The sequence below is a fragment of the Piliocolobus tephrosceles genome, chromosome 17 (genome assembly GCF_002776525.5).
Source record: "Piliocolobus tephrosceles isolate RC106 chromosome 17, ASM277652v3, whole genome shotgun sequence".
In the NCBI taxonomy this organism is placed as follows: Eukaryota; Metazoa; Chordata; class Mammalia; order Primates; family Cercopithecidae; genus Piliocolobus; species Piliocolobus tephrosceles.
The window spans coordinates 33203969-33219514 of record NC_045450.1 but is presented as its reverse complement, the minus strand read 5'-3'; positions in this window follow the sequence as shown (position 1 = coordinate 33219514).

Below are 15546 nucleotides of genomic sequence, written 5' to 3'. Positions count from 1 at the left end.
CTTTGAGGCATCAAGTGACTCTGGGCTTCGCTGCCTAAAGAGGGTAAAAAGAACCATGGTTGGGTCTGGATACCACCCTAATTATTAAAGCAAAATAAAACAAGTAAGCAAACCAAAGCACCTCTAATCCTCTGCTGCAGTCCCTCCCTAGCGTGGTCTCTGGCACAAGGCATTGGTGCTCTCTGCAGGTGGCCTTTTTGGCCCCAGGCTGATCCTTCATGGGATGGGAAGCTGACCAATGGGTTGAGGAAGCTGGAAACCAGGAAATGGTCACGGGTCAGTTGCTGTCAGCCACTGTTCCTTCAGCTCTCACTGCAGTGCTCAGAGACCGCATTTCCTTGGCCACTATCTGGCTTTTGTACCCTGGGATGATGGAAGAGTCAAACAACAAAAAAAAACTGTCTTGCTTGTAACTGGAGCTAAAAATGAAGCAGTGTTTAAGGTCTAGTTTTTTGTTGTTTTTTGGGGGGGTTTTTGTTTGTTTATTTGTTTGTTTGTTTGAGACAGGGTCTTACTCTGTCGCCCAGGCTGGAGTGCAGTGGTGCGATCAACTGCTCACTGCAGCCTTGACCTCCCAGGCTCAAGTGATCCTCCCACCTCAGCCTCCCGAGTAGCTGGGACCCCAGGCACGCACCACCATGCCTGGCTAATTTAATTCCATATTTTGTAGAGACAGGGTCTCCCTATGTTGCCCAGGCTGGTCTTGAATCCCTGTGTTCAAGCGATCCTCCCACCTTGGCCTCCCAAAATGTTGGAATTACAGGCATGTGCCACAGTGTCAGACTGGTCTTTACTTTTCTTCCAATCCAAGTTCCAGAAACAGGAGCTGCCTTTCTTTGAGATGTAGGTGTTTGTGATTAAGAGATTGGAGTCTGTTTTTCCTGCTTATCACCTGACAACTTTGGAGAGGTAATTTACAAACCCCGTGCCTCAGTTTTCTCCTCTGTAAAGAAGGGATGATAGTGGCATCTGCCTCAAAGTGTTGCTGTGAGGATTGGATGAATCCATGTAAAGTGCTTAGACCTGTGCCTGGCACACAGTCAGCCTTCAATAGATGTTGTCTGGAATTATTAGGTGACAATGGCTCTTGGGAATTTATGAGAGTCCTGACATCACAGGGTTCAATATTTTATTTTCTGTTTAAATTAAATTTAATTTATTGAGACAAAGTCTTGCTCTGTGGCCCAGGCTGGAGTCCAGGGGCACAATCTGGGATCACTGCAACCTCTACCTCCCAGGCTTGAGCCATCCTCCCAGGCTTGAGCCATCCTCCCACCTCATCCTCCCAAATAGCTGGCCTGGCTCCCATCATACCCAGCTAATTTTTGTATTTTTAGTAGAGATGGGGTTTCGCCATCTTGCCCAGGCTGCTCTCAAACTCCTGAGCTCAAGCAATCCACCCTCCTCGGCCTCCCAAAGTGCTGGGATTACAGGCGTGAGCCACCACACCCAGCCCCAAGATTTTAAACTAAAGGCAGACTATGCAAAGGGAGAGGACTGTTACACAGGAAGCGCTGGGGACTTCAGGCCACGAAAACAAGGCAAAATGATAACATTTCAACTATAAATAGCAGAGCGAGCAATTCCTCTGTCATCCTGCAAAACAATGAGCCTCTTCCTTCATGTCGGTTGAAGGATAAATAGAGTCCCCTTCACTCCCCCAGCACACACACAGGGAAGTAACTTGAGAGCCGTGTCCAACAGCAGAGGAGGAAATGGGAGTATGCTGGTGGGGGCTGATTCTGCAGCTCTGGTCCCTTGGAGTCTGACTGGGAGGACTGCTGTGCATAGCCCAGCGAAGTCCCACCCAAGCAAGCTCCTGGACAAGCCTGCAGTGTGGGCTTCCAGGAGGCGGTACGGGGACCCTGCCAGCTGCTGGGCCCCCAGCTTCTCTGACAAGGGAAAGGCAGAGAAACATCTTTATCCGTGGATTTCAAAGACATCCCTTAGGGAGCTGGAGGCTGCAATGAGCTGTGATTGTGCCACTGCACTCCAGCCTGAGTGACCCTGTCTTAAAAAAAGAAAAAAAAAGAAAAAAGAAACATGTCCAAGGATTCCAGAGCTGGACGCATCTGCAGGAACTGGCTCCAGCCTCCGCCTTTGGCTTCTTGGTAACTCATGACTAATCACCTCGTCATCACCAACATCACCTCTAATGTTTCTTTGGAGCATTTATTACATACGTGGCACTTTTATTTTATTTTATTTTATTATTTTATTTTATTTTATATTTTATTTATTTTATTTTATTTTTAAGAGACAGGATCTTTTTCTGTCCTGCAGGCTGGAGTGCAGAGGCACAATCATAGCTCACTACAGCCTTGACCTCCTGGGCCCAAACGATCCTGGGCCCAAACGATCCTGGGCCCAAACCTCAGCCTCCTAAGTGGCTGGAACTACAGGTGCACACTACCACATTTGGCTAATTCCTTTTTGTAATTTTTTTTTTTTTGAGATGGAGTCTCACTCTGTCACCCAGGCTGGAATGCAATGGCGTGATCTTGGCTCACTGCAACCTCCACCTCCCAGGTTCAAGCTGTTCTCCCTGCCTCAGCCTCCTGAGTAGCTGGGATTACAGGTGACCACCACCACACCTGGCTAATTTTTGTATTTTTAGTAGAGACAGGGTTTTGCTGTGTTAGCCAGTCTGGTCTTGAACTCCTGATCTCAAGTGATCCATCCTCTTGGGCCTCCCAAAGTGCTGGGATTACAGGCCTGAGCCACTGTGCCTGGCCCTATTTTTTGTAGAGACAGGATCTCACAATGTTACCCTGGCTGGTCTTGAACTCCTGGCCTCAAGTGATCCTCCCACCTCAGCCTCCTAAAGTGCTCAGATTACAGGCATACACCATGGTATCCAGCCTATGTGGGTGACACTTTTCTAAATACTGGTGCCTCTGCATGCCAGCACACCAAGGCCCCCCAGACTTCCCCCAAAACCCTGCCCCAAAGGCCTCCTCTTCCAGAAACTCAGTTGCTCTGGGAAGCTGGCTGAAGTCAGGCCACAAATATTTCTGGGCACCTACTATGTGCCAGACACTGATCTGAATAAGACACACTGCCACTGTGCTAAATGACATTGCAAGTACGATGAAGGTGAGCAAAGGGGAAGTACTGGCTGCCACCAAGAAGGGTGCTGGCCTTCCCCAAGGTCAGCCTGGGCCAGCTACTGACAGCTCGCTGGTCAGCTGGCCATTGTTTCACATTTATGTGTGCCCCTCATTCTGTCTAGCAGATGTCTGGTTGAGTAACTTAATGGCAACAGAGTTGGGAAGGGATTCTGGGGTGTGTCCAGCCTTGAACTCTGAAAGGACAGGGCTATACTCACCCCACATCTTAGTGCCCAATAGTGGATGTGCAGGAGTAAACCTGGAGTCCATTAATACAGGAAGGAGCAATTGAATAGACGAATCCTTCATTGCCTCCTGTAAGGCAAAATTGTAAGGGAACTTAAGCTATTTCATACTCCTTCCTGTCCTTTGAAGGCTCACTCAGTGCTTGGCTCACAGAAAGAACTCAATAATATTTGTTGAAAAACAAATGGATGCAAATATGAATTAGTACAACCCTGGTGTCTATCATAGTGCAGGGAATGCAGTGCATAGTACTCTGTAAATGTTTGGCAAATTAGTGAATCACATTATTAACAATATGCATTTCACTAAGGAAATGATCAAAAAAAGCCAGGCACAGTGGCTAATGCCTGTAATCCCGGGACTTTGGGAGGCCAAGGCAGGAGAATTGCTTGAGATCAGGAGTTCCAGACCAGCCTGGACAACAGAGTGAGGCTCCCATTTCTATGAAAAATTTAAAAAATTAGCTGGGCATGGTGGTACCTGCATGTAGTCTCAGCCACTTGGGAGGCTGAAGTTCAAGGATCGCTTGAGCCCGGGAGTTTGAGGGTTACAGTGAGCTATGAGACCCACCACTGTAGTCCAGCCTGGGCAACAGAACAAGACCACCTTGTCTCTAAAAAAAAAAAAAAAAAAAAAAAAAAAGAAAGAAAACAGAAAAAGAAAAGAAAAAAGAAATTTTTTCATTAATATTTACTGGTGCTAGTTTTTTTACAACCATACAGGTGTTTACTGCCTTTCCTTGAATTTCTTAGCAAATTTTTAAACAACAACAAAACCAACAGACCCCTGACTCACCAAGGGAAAGGTGGTTTGAGTCTAAGTTTAAAAAACTCTCCATGTGAGCATCTGAATAAACTCCAGAGCCTGATGGTCACCTTTGGCTGAGGCTGGGGCTGCTCAGAGTGAGAGGCTGGGGATGGGGGAGGAGGGGCTGCTTGGAAAGTACAGCTATCTCAACCACAGTCTCTCTGGGAATTCACTCTTTTTTCTATTTTCAACATCATTATCCTATTTCCATATGATTTTACAAGATGCAAAGCAAATATTAGTACAGGCTCTTCTCTGCAAAAAGAAGCCATTTAGTCTAATGAAGTACTGTCCATGGTGATGTTTGGACAAGCTGACTTCATACTAAGTCAACATTGAGGGGACTCCCAGAGCAGGCTCCCATGTAAGCTTCATGTCAGCATCCCACCTTGGCTCAGCGTGATCCTCCATCAGAAAGAGTCAGACAAAGATGGGAGACTGAGAGAGACCTGGCGGCCGAAAGCTCAAGGCTGAGAGGAAAGGCTCCTGGCCGAGTACCCTTGGGGGCTTCAGGGCCCATTTTGTCCTCTGAAGTGGTCTCTTGGAGCTCACCTCTGTCACCAAGCACTCTTCTTGCTCCCCACCTTGCCTCAAAGGTAGGGGGGGTGGGGAAAGATCTTTCTTTGCCAGCTTCCTCAATACCCTCTTTTTTCTTCATTCTTCCTCTTTTCCAGGGATATTTGCTTAAAAAAAAAAAAAAGACTTGGCTGGGTGTGATGGCTCCTCGTGCCTATAATCCCAGCACTTTGGGAGGCCAAGGCAGGAAGATCACTTGAGCCCAGGAGGTTGAGCCTACACTGAGCTATAAGTGTACCACTGCACTCCAGCCTGGGTGAGAGAGGGAGCCCCTGTCTCTTTGGAAAAAAAAACAAAAAGAAGGACCCAAAGACCAGGAAAGGTGTTGCTATGTAGAGGCAAGGGTTCCTTGCTTTCTCTTCAACCTGTCCCTAGGAGAAGGAGAGAGAGGCATGCTGGGCTTCTGCCCACCATTCTCCCTAGAGGTCTGCATCTGTCATAAGCATCAGGCCTGAGGCTGTGTCAGGGAGTCACATTCCACTTCCTCCCCACTCACCCCAACCAGCTCAGAGCCACCAAACTTGCCCAATTACTAGAGTGGACTCCAGGAGTTCACTTTACCTACTCGGTAAAGGCTTGGCATCTCCCTCTAAAACATTCTTCCCGTTTGGTCTCTTCCCCCTGCCATCATCATAATTTCTCCTATACCCACATGCGACCGTACTATTATTTCATTTTATTTCTTTTCTTTTTTTTTTTTTTTAAAGATAGGGTCTCCGTCTCTCACCCAGGCTGGAGTGCAGTGGCATGACAGTGGCTCACAGCAGCCTCAAATTCCTGGGTTCAAGCAATCCTCCCACCTCAGTCTTCTAAGTAGCTGGGGCTACAGGTGTGAGCCACCATGCTCTGCCTCTATTTTTTAAAAACCAGCTTTATGGCCAGGTGCGGTGGCTCATGCCTGTAATCCCAGCACTATGGGAGGCCAAGGCAGGCGGATCACAAGGTCAGGAGTTCAAGACCAGCCTGGCCAACATAGTGAATCCCTGTATCTACTAAAAATACAAAATTTAGCCGGGCGTGGTGGTGTGTGCCTGTAGTCCCAGCTACTCAGGAGGCTGAGGCAGAAGAATCACATGAACCCAGGAGGCAGAGGTTGCAGTGAGCCGAGATTGTGCCACTGCACTTCAGCTTGGGCAACAGAGCAAAACTCTATCTCAAAAAAAAAAAAAAAAAATCAGCTTTATAAGGTATAATTTATGTACATTAAAATTTACCATTTCAAGTGTATAGTTTGATACATTTTGATAAATGTATGTAGTCTATAGCCTCTACCACAATTACAATATATAGAATATTTCCGTTACCCAAAAAGGTCCTCCATGCCCTTTGGCAGTCACTCCCCTGCCATCTCAGCCTCTGGCAATGCTGATCTTCCTTCTGTCCTTGTAACTTTGCCTTTTTAAAGTTTCATGGAAGAATCACACAGCACCGAGTTTTGTGGATTTCTCAGCATAATGCTTTTGAGGTCCATCCAAGTTTTTGAATGTATTAATAGTCCATTTCTGCCAGGTGCACTCGCCTGTAATCCCAGCACTTTGGGAGGCCGAGACGAGTGAATAACTTGAAGCTAGGAGTTTGAGACCAACCTGGCCAACATGGTGAAACTCTGTCTCTACTAAAAATACAAAAATTAGCCAGGTGTGGCATGTGCCTGTACTCCCAGCTACTCAGAAGGCTGAGGCACAAGAATCGCTTGAACTCGGGAAGCGGAGGTTGCAGTGAACGACACTGGGAGGCGATGGTTTCAGTGAGATCGTGACACTGCACTCCAGCCTGGGCAACAGAGCGAGATTCCATCTAAAAAAAAAAGTTATTTATTTTTATTTTATTTTATTATATAAAAAGATTATATATATAAATTAAATATCATAAAAATATATATTATAAATAGCATAAAAATAGAATAAAATAAATATTATAAAAATATAAAAAACAAATATTATAAAAATTATAAAGTTTTTATATATATATATATATACTTTTTTTTTTTTAGACAGAGTCTCACTCTGTCGCCCAGGCTGAAGTGCAGTGGTGAGATCTCAGCTCACTGCAACCTCCGTCTCCTGGGTTCAAGTGATTCTCCAGCCTCAGCCTCCCAAGTAGCTGGGATTACAGGCATGCACCACCATGCGCAGCTAATTTTTGTATTTTTAGTAGAGACAGGGTTTCACCATGTTGGCCAGGTTGGTCTCGAACTCCTGACCTAGGTGATCTGCCTGCCTCGGCCTCCCAAAGTGCTGGGATTACAGGTATGAGCCACAGAGCTCAACCTATATATGTATATATAAGTTAAAATATAAAAATAAAAATAATATATATATTATTACAGAAAGGGACTTGCTCTGTTTCCCAGGCTGGAGTGCAATGGTGCAGTCATAACTCATTTCAGCCTCAAATTCCTGAGGCTCAAGGGATCCTCCCACCTCAGCCTCCTGAGTAGTATAGGATAGGAATAGGCATGTGCCACAATGCCGAGTTAACTATTTTTTATTTTTTCTATCAATCCCTGCTTTTTTTTTTTTTTTTTTTTTTGAGACAGGGTCTTACTTTGTTGCCTACGCTGGAGTGCAGTGGTATAGTCCTAGCTCACTGCAGCCTTGACCTCCCAGGTTCAAGCGATCCTCCTGCCTTAACCTCTCAAATAGCTAGGACTACAGGCACATGCCACCATGCCCTGCTAATTTTTGTAGAGATGGGGTCTCACTATGTTGCCCATGCTGGTCTTTATAATTTAATTATATATAGAGAGATATATAAATTAAAAATAATATTACACTTACACAAAACTTAGTAGCACTACTATTAATAGAAAACCCTTATATCGTATGATAAATCAACACAGGCAAAAATATTAAAAAGGATAATTTTTAAGGTTACACAATTCCAGCTAGCTCCTGTTGCCTGCTATCTTAGATTCTCTAGAAGTCAAGCCAGGGCTTGAATATAAGGTGGGGATTCTTGTGCAAGAGATTTACGGGGGCACTCCTGGTGAAGGAGGGAGGGAAACAGAAAGAGGCTAAGCAAAGGCGTGGGGCCAGCTGAAGCTCTGAAACAGGAATGGGACCAGAGTTGAACCACCTCAAGGCATGAGAGCTGGGCCTTTCTGCCTTGCATCAATCAGTCATTGCTCCATACTTACCCTCGGGATGATGGTATAATCTCCCACCTATTTCCAGGTGAGGCAATTTCCAAAAGAAGGGTGTGGCTGTTAAGTGCTAGCTGCCGTCATTCACAGCAGCTGGGAGGTGAATGTATCAACTAGGTGAAGGGGATTAGACAGGACCAGCAGCATCTATTGTACCAGTACCAGCCAAAGGCTTTAACCTAAGGTTTCCTCTTTTTTTTTTTTTTTTTTTTTTTGACAGGGTGTCACTCTGTTGCCCAGGCTGGAGTGTGCAGTGGTACAGTCATGGCTCACTGCAACCTCAAACTCCCAGGCTCAAGGGATCCTTCTGCCTCAGCCTCCCAAGTAGATAAGACTACAAGCACACACCACTATGCCCAGCTAATTGTTTGTTCTTTGTAGAGAAAGGGTCATCACTATGATGCTCAGGCTGGTCTTGAACTCCTGGACTCAAGCAATCCTCCTGCATAGGCCTCCCAAAGTGCTGAGATTACAGGCGTCAACCACTGCACCTGTCTGGTTTGCTATGTTTTGGAGTTAAAAAGAAACAAGAAAATGTGGCCGGGCACAGTGGCTCATGCCTGTAATCCCAGCACTTTGGGAGGCTGAGGTTGATGGATCACTTGAGGTCAGGAGTTTGAGACCAGCCTGGCTAACATGATGAAACCCCGTCTCTACTAAAAATACAAAAATTAGCCAGGAGTGGTGGTGCTTGCCTGTAGTCCCAGCTACTTAGGAAGCTGAGGCAGGACAATTGCTTGAACTCAGGAGGTGGAGGTTGCAGATTGCAGTGAGCCTAGATCATACCACTGCACTCCAGACTGGGCAACAGAGCTCTGTCTCAAAAAAAAAAAAAAAAAAAAGAAATTAGGAAATGTTAGAGTGATGTTAAAGACAGGTTAGCACCAAATAGAGACTTTCTCCTTAATGTCATCAGATGATGGGAAAGAGAATTGAAAATGAACTAGCTTTCTTATTGATACACTGTTCCTTCATGCTCTGCCTGGTCTTTTTGCCAGCTTGGGTGGCCCAGCGTGTCCCACACTTTGGGAAACACTGCTGTAAGGCTTTCAATAGGATCCAGCCTGCCATGCCCCACTCAGCTCCTCTCTGCAGTGCTTTCTTACTTCCCAGCCGTTTCATCCAGCAGCGTTATGTTACACAGATGGCCCACTGCTTGCTCCCAGCTTATTCCCTGCCTTTCCGTTCTTCTGTATATTGCAGGAAGCTGTGTTTCCCAGGCTCCCTTGCCAAGTGGCTTTCACATAGTTTTGTGTGTTGGGAGAAACTGGTACAAGATCAGAGTACGGTGGGGTGAGAGGTGGGGGTCAACCATTTCCCCCCTCTTGCTCTGCACCTTCCACAGTGGCTGTGTGTCTTTTACAGTTCCAAGCCCTTCTGTGGCTCTGACTCCTGCCAGACAACCCTAACCTCCATGGGGCCAGCCCTACCGTGGTTCTAGCTGTTGTCACCAACAATGGCTTACAGGCCTCACCTCCTCAGCCTTGGAATAAGAGGCTTCCTGCTGGTGCTAAGCTGTGTTCCTCACTATCCCCTGTTCAGGTTTTCATCCTTCCATTATCTATGTAAGCAATTCCTTGTGTTAAACTCCCTCTGTTGAAAGACCTAGAGTGGTTTCTTAATTCTGACACAGAGAAGGAGCAAGACAGCAGTGAGCTAATCAAGGGTTTACAAAGTCATCAATGAGAAGTTCTGCATCAACCAATCCATCGCTAAGGTCCTTTGGCTATGAAAGTCACCCAAGGCCAAGACCTCAGCTTTTCCCACTTGAAAATCCTTGAATATAGAAGGAGTTGGAGGAAGAGGAGTAATAAACTATTTCTCCAAAAATCCAGATGTGTGTTAATAGTCCCAGCCTTGGCCCTGCACCTCCCCTTCTCCCTCCTCTTGGCAATTCCTGACTTGATTAGTTTCCAGGACTAATGCCTTTCTGCTGGTTCATCAGGAAAAAAAAAAAAAAAAAATGGTTTCTAATACAAAAACTAGCCAGGTGTAGTGGCACATGCCTATAATCCCAGCTACTCCAGAGGTTGAGGCATGAGAACTGCTTGAATCTGGAAAGTGGAGGTTGCAGTGAGTCGAGATTGTGCCATTGCACTCCAGTCTAGGCAACGGAGCAAGACTGTCTCAAAAAAAAAAAAAGAAGAAGAAGAGTTTCTCACATGTCCTGTGGGGACTCTCATGAACAATCAGGATATAAAGAACCAAAGAAAGAGAGAGAGAGAGAGATCACAATGGGTTAATTTGGAGCCACTTAAATAGATGGTTTTATGAAACCTAATTCCCTCTGTTATTTCTAAGTGTGCCACTGAGAATTTTAAGGCTTGCACACAACTACTGCTTTCCACTGCAGGCGGGAATTGCCCTCCAGGTGGGAGAGCCAGAGAGGGATGCGATCAGTCCTAGGAGGTCAAGGCTGAGGCCAGGACTCCAGTGCTTTGCCTAGGACTTTGTTGTCATTTTCTCCTTGGAAATGGGCCATGATTAGAGAGGGCCGGAAAGGAGCTCTGCTCTGGGGAAGTGAGCCAAGCAGCAGATCTGCCTTGTGCTGGTGCAGCCACAAGTGCCAGGGGGTACCACTTTGTGTTAGATGGCCTGACACTTTTCATCAATCTCCTTGCTGGATGGGACTGATCCCGGACCAGCACACACGAGGGCCTCCCAGAAGGCAGGAGTGTTTTCCATTTGTGACATTAGATCTTTAAAAAGTAAAAAAGCCAGACGCTAGTGCCTGTAATCCCAGCACTTTGGGAGGCTGAGGCAGGCGGATCACTTGAGGTCAGGAGTTTGAGACCAGCCTGGCCAACGTAGTGAATCTGCGTCTCTACTAAAAATACAAAAATTAGCCTGGCGTGGTGGCGTGTGCCTGTAATCTCAGCTACTCAGGAGGCTGAAGCAGGAGAATCACTTAAACCCAGGAGGTGGAGGTTGCAGTGAGCAGAGATCATACCACTGCACTCCAGCCTGGGTGACAGAGTGAGACTCCGTCTCAAAAAACAAACAAATGAAAAATTAATACTTTGTAGATCTGTTATTTATGTAGGTGTTACCCACAGTCTGGGCAAGGGCAACTTGGTGACGGTGGATTCACAGTCCTGCCAGCACCTCCTCCTTCCTGGGTCCTAGGTTTCCATCAGGGGTGCTCCTGGCAGGGGGCAGCTGGGAAAATGCCCCAAGCAAGACTCACCAAAAAGTGAGATGGGTGGCAAGGGTCCAGGAATAGGTTTTGGCAACACAGAGGGAAACACATACTAAGTGAGTTTATATTGGGTTTTTCCATCTTTGAGTATTTACTTTGCGTCAGGCACTGGGCTAGGTACCTCCCATGCCTTGGCTCACCTAATCGACACAGCAACCCGGGAGTCAGGTGCTATTTTAAATTGCTGTTTTGCAGAGGAGGTGCACCAAGGCTCACAGATGTAAGGTAACATGCCAAGGTCACACAGCTGCCTGGGGCCCATATTGCAAGAGCAGGGTCTAAACTCCTCAGCCTGGGAGGCAAAACAAACATCTGGTGAGGCAAGGGTCAGCTACTGAGAGGCAGAGGGAAGTTCCAGCTTGGGGAGGGTGGAAACGTGCTGACGTGAAAGTTGGGCCAAAATAGGCACACAAAGGAACCAGCTGGGGATTTGCTCTGCAAAACCGATGATCAGAGTTCTTGGAAGCTGTGTTCCTGCTTCACCTGAAGGCTCTGGCTGGTGTTATCTTTCTTCACACTGACTCTGTCCCAGGAAGCCTTTATTTCTTGCTTACCACAGACAGGATGGAGCAACTGCTCTGTACTAGGGCTTCCTAAGGGCTGCAGGAAACACAGATATTGACAGCACAGGATCTCTGCTCTCAAGAAACCCACAGAGTAAAGGGAAGAGGGACATTTATCCAAACAGAAATGACCAAGCCATGCCTAAGGAGAAGAGTGAGCAAACCATCAGAGACACAGAAAGGAGGGCTATCAGGGAAGACTTCTCAGAGGAGGTGGTCTTTGAGCAGGACCCAGAGATGGACTGGGGATACAATGGTTGGATCGAGAGGAAAGGCTAGTCCAGGCTGAGGAAATAGATACAGAGGAGGAAAGGAAGGAAATGGTTAGGACAGGGAAGGAGCCAGATGTGGCTGGAGTGCGAGCTGTTGGGCTAGAATAGGATGAGTCTGGAAAGGTAATTTGGATTAGATTATAAAAGGTCTTGACTGAAGGGGCGGTATTCCCCCAGCAAGAGAAACATGTCATATAAGCTCTTCATGAATGAGAACCTCGGCCCTTACATCAACACATATCCTCAGAACACCACTGCAGGACAGGGGTCAGGCTCCCAATTTTACACAGGAAGAAACCAAAGTTTGTAGCAATTCTTACTATACACTTCCTTCCTCCTCCACCATTAAAGAGGTCTGTCTTGCAGGCCCCCTCTGTTTTCCTGAGGACAACCTAATCCAACCACAGGGTCCTCGTGGCTAAGTAAAATCATCATTTCCCCCAAGAGAAAGGCTACTCCGAGAAGCATGGGGAAGGGAACAGGGCACAAGACAGGGAGGAAAGAAACCTGGGTTCAGTCTGGACTCTGTCAACAGCCTGTGAGCTTAGGGAAGTCACTTCCTCTCTCTGGGTCTTGGTTTCCTCATCTGTAAAGTGAGGAATTGAACTGAGTACTTGGCAACTCCCAGAGTCTGTGAGCAGTGAAATGGGGCCTGGGCATAGAGGGAGAGAAGGGAAGGAGCGTGCCTTCATTTTTCGATATTTTTGTGTGTGTGCTGGACACTATGCCTCATGCAAAGGACAGGGACAGAGGAAAGAATACGGCTCCCGAAGAAGGAGAAAGACAAGTGAAATGACAGAAACAGAGGCATTGAAAACAGCAGGGCTCAAAGTTAGGCTGGCGGTCAGGGAGGGCCTCACAGAACTGGAGCCTGAGCAGCCTGTGAAGGAAGGACAGGAACTCATTGCCCAGCAATCAGGATGGCCAGCGCCTTCCAGGCAGGGGAGCTGTGTGGACAATACAAGGAAGGAGACAACTGCGTGTGTGTTCAGGCAGGTGCAAATGTGGATTGGTAGTGGGGTGAGGAGGACCCTGGAGAAACAGATAGGTCTGGAGAGATCAACCAGGTCTTGTGGCCAGGGAGAAGTTCTGGGGTCTGATCAATGACTGATGGCAGGCTGATTAGAGGACCTCCCACCCCCGAAGAGGCTCCCTGTCCCCCTGCGCAGTTCTCACCTCCCCACCAAGGCAGAAAGACTCAGCACAGCTGCCTCTTATGTGCAGGCTGCAGGAAGCAAGCAGGGCTCCAGGTGGGAGTCACAGAGGCCCTTGGTTGGTGCAAAATTGAAGGAACTAGGACACCTGCTCTCTGCCTGACAGTTCTACAAACTGCAGCCTGAGTGTGCACAGCATTAAAACTGTGATTTCAGGCCAGGCACGGTGGCGCATGCCTGTAATCCCAGCACTTTGGGAGGCCGAGGTGGGTGGATCACTTGAGGCCAGGAGTTCGAGACCAGCCTGGGCAACATGGCAAAACCCTGTCTCTACTAAAAATGCAAAAATTAGCCGGGCGTGGTGGCACACACCTGTAATCCCAGCTACTCAGGAGTCTGAGGCATGACAAGCACTTGAACCTGGGAGGTGGAGGTTGCAGTGAACCGAGATGGCACCACTGCACTCCAGCCTGGGCAACAGTGTGAGATTCTGTCTCAAAAAAACAAAAACAACTATCATCTGAGCCAAAGAGAATGCAAAATCAGGCAGCATGGATTCAGGACTCAGGGCTCTATCCCAGGGTGCATGTCTCCAGGCCAGGTGTAAGCATTCAATAAATATGTTAACTTTTTATTTATTCTTTATTTTATTTATTTATTTGTTTGTTTATTTTTGTAGGGAACAGGGCCTCGCCATGTTGCCCAGACTGGTCTTGAACTCCTGGCTCAAGTGATCCTCCTGTTTCAGCCTCTCAAAGCTCTGGGATTATAGGGATCAGCCTCTGCCCCTATGCCAAAATGTTAACTTCTTTACATATTAATGCCCCATCCCCAGAGCCAATAAGATCACCTGCTTTGTGAGGGCAAAGACAGTGTCTCTGCCACCTTTATAGCCCTCTTAACTGTTGGCCTCTTGCTTTGAAGTTCCACAGAACTGAGTTTTCTGCCAAGCTGGGCTACTTCCTGCTATGTGACCTGACAAGCCACTCGTCCTGACTCTGGAGAACAGGGATGATCAAGCCCAGGCCAGAGTGTTGGAAGGATCTTTGAGAGACTCCCACTCCCCTGCACTTCATTGAGGCAGCAATCGTGACTATCGTTATTGTGATCTCTAAGTGGATGAGGAAGTAGACCATGGGTAAGACTTCCCCTTTCTGGGTTTCCAGTTTCTTCAGCTGTAAACAAAGGTGCTTGACTTGTCTTTGGTTCCACTTGGAACATCTCTGTGACCAGAAGAGATGTTCCAAGATCTTCTTGCAAGAGGAGTCTCCTGGCTGCTGGCTTCCCAAGAAGCACCCTTGCCCTGGGATCCATGGAAGTGGTAGAAACATGGTGGTCCTAAGTTCTTAGACTTTCAGAGCAAAAAGTTCATGAATCCTTCCATGGATAGGCCTTACGGGTGGCTCAGGAGCCTCCTAAATTGAGTGCAAAATGTTATGAGTACATTTAATGGGGAGAAGGCCCTATTAATTGCCATTTTAATTCACAAAATCTGTCTACATCCTAAAGCGTCCTTGAAGGTGTGTGCTGAATCTCCAGGACTTAGCCCAGTGTATATTTTTGTGGAGTGAAATAAATGAACATTTGTGTGCTGACATCCTGCTTCAGCTGCGTGTTTTTCCAAGGTGTGAAAAAGACCTGAATTTAAGGTGACTTCTGTTAATTTCATGGCAAACCTCTTTCAACAGACAAAATTACAACAAATTTAGTTTAAAGATCTTAATTGGCTTTTATTTGCTAGGCAACACTTATTTCATAAGACAGATGAGTGCTCTGATAAGCTGAGAACAGGAGCTTGATTTTATTTTATTTATTTTTTCTTTTTTTTTTTTTGTTTGAGATGGAGTCTCCCTCTGTCACTTAGGCTGGAGTGCAATGGCACCATCTTAGCTCTCTGCAACCTCCACCTCCCGGGTTCAAGCAATTCTCCTGCCTCAGACTCCTGAGTAGCTGGAATTAGAGGCATGCACCACCATGCCTGGCTAATTTTTGTATTTTTAGTAGAGACGGGGTTTCACCACGTTGCCCAGGATGATCTTGAACATCTGACCTTAGGTAATCCGGCCGCCTTGGCCTCCCAAACTGCTGGGATTACAGGCATGAGACACGGCGCCGAGCCCGGAACTTGGTTTTATAAACAGAGGGGTTGAGGGAAGCAGAAAGAGAAAACAGAAAATGAATAGGTCATTTCAAAGCTACTTTTCTTGTAAAGGTTAAAGAAGAGGGGACTTTTTTTCATCATGCCAGCTAAAACCAGTGTGTTTGGGGATTTGGCTATTATCACTCTCTCTGTCCTGATTTCTTGGAAGGTCAGATAAACAACTTACTTTCAGTTTGGTGGTGTGGAACTTCACATGAGTGACTCCATTCTGGTTTGGTCTGTTGAGCCTGGTGCGAGAGCTCGGTCCAAACCAATGGCCTCCTAAAAATCTTATTTCATACCCCAGTAATTTTTAGATTACGACACCCTACTG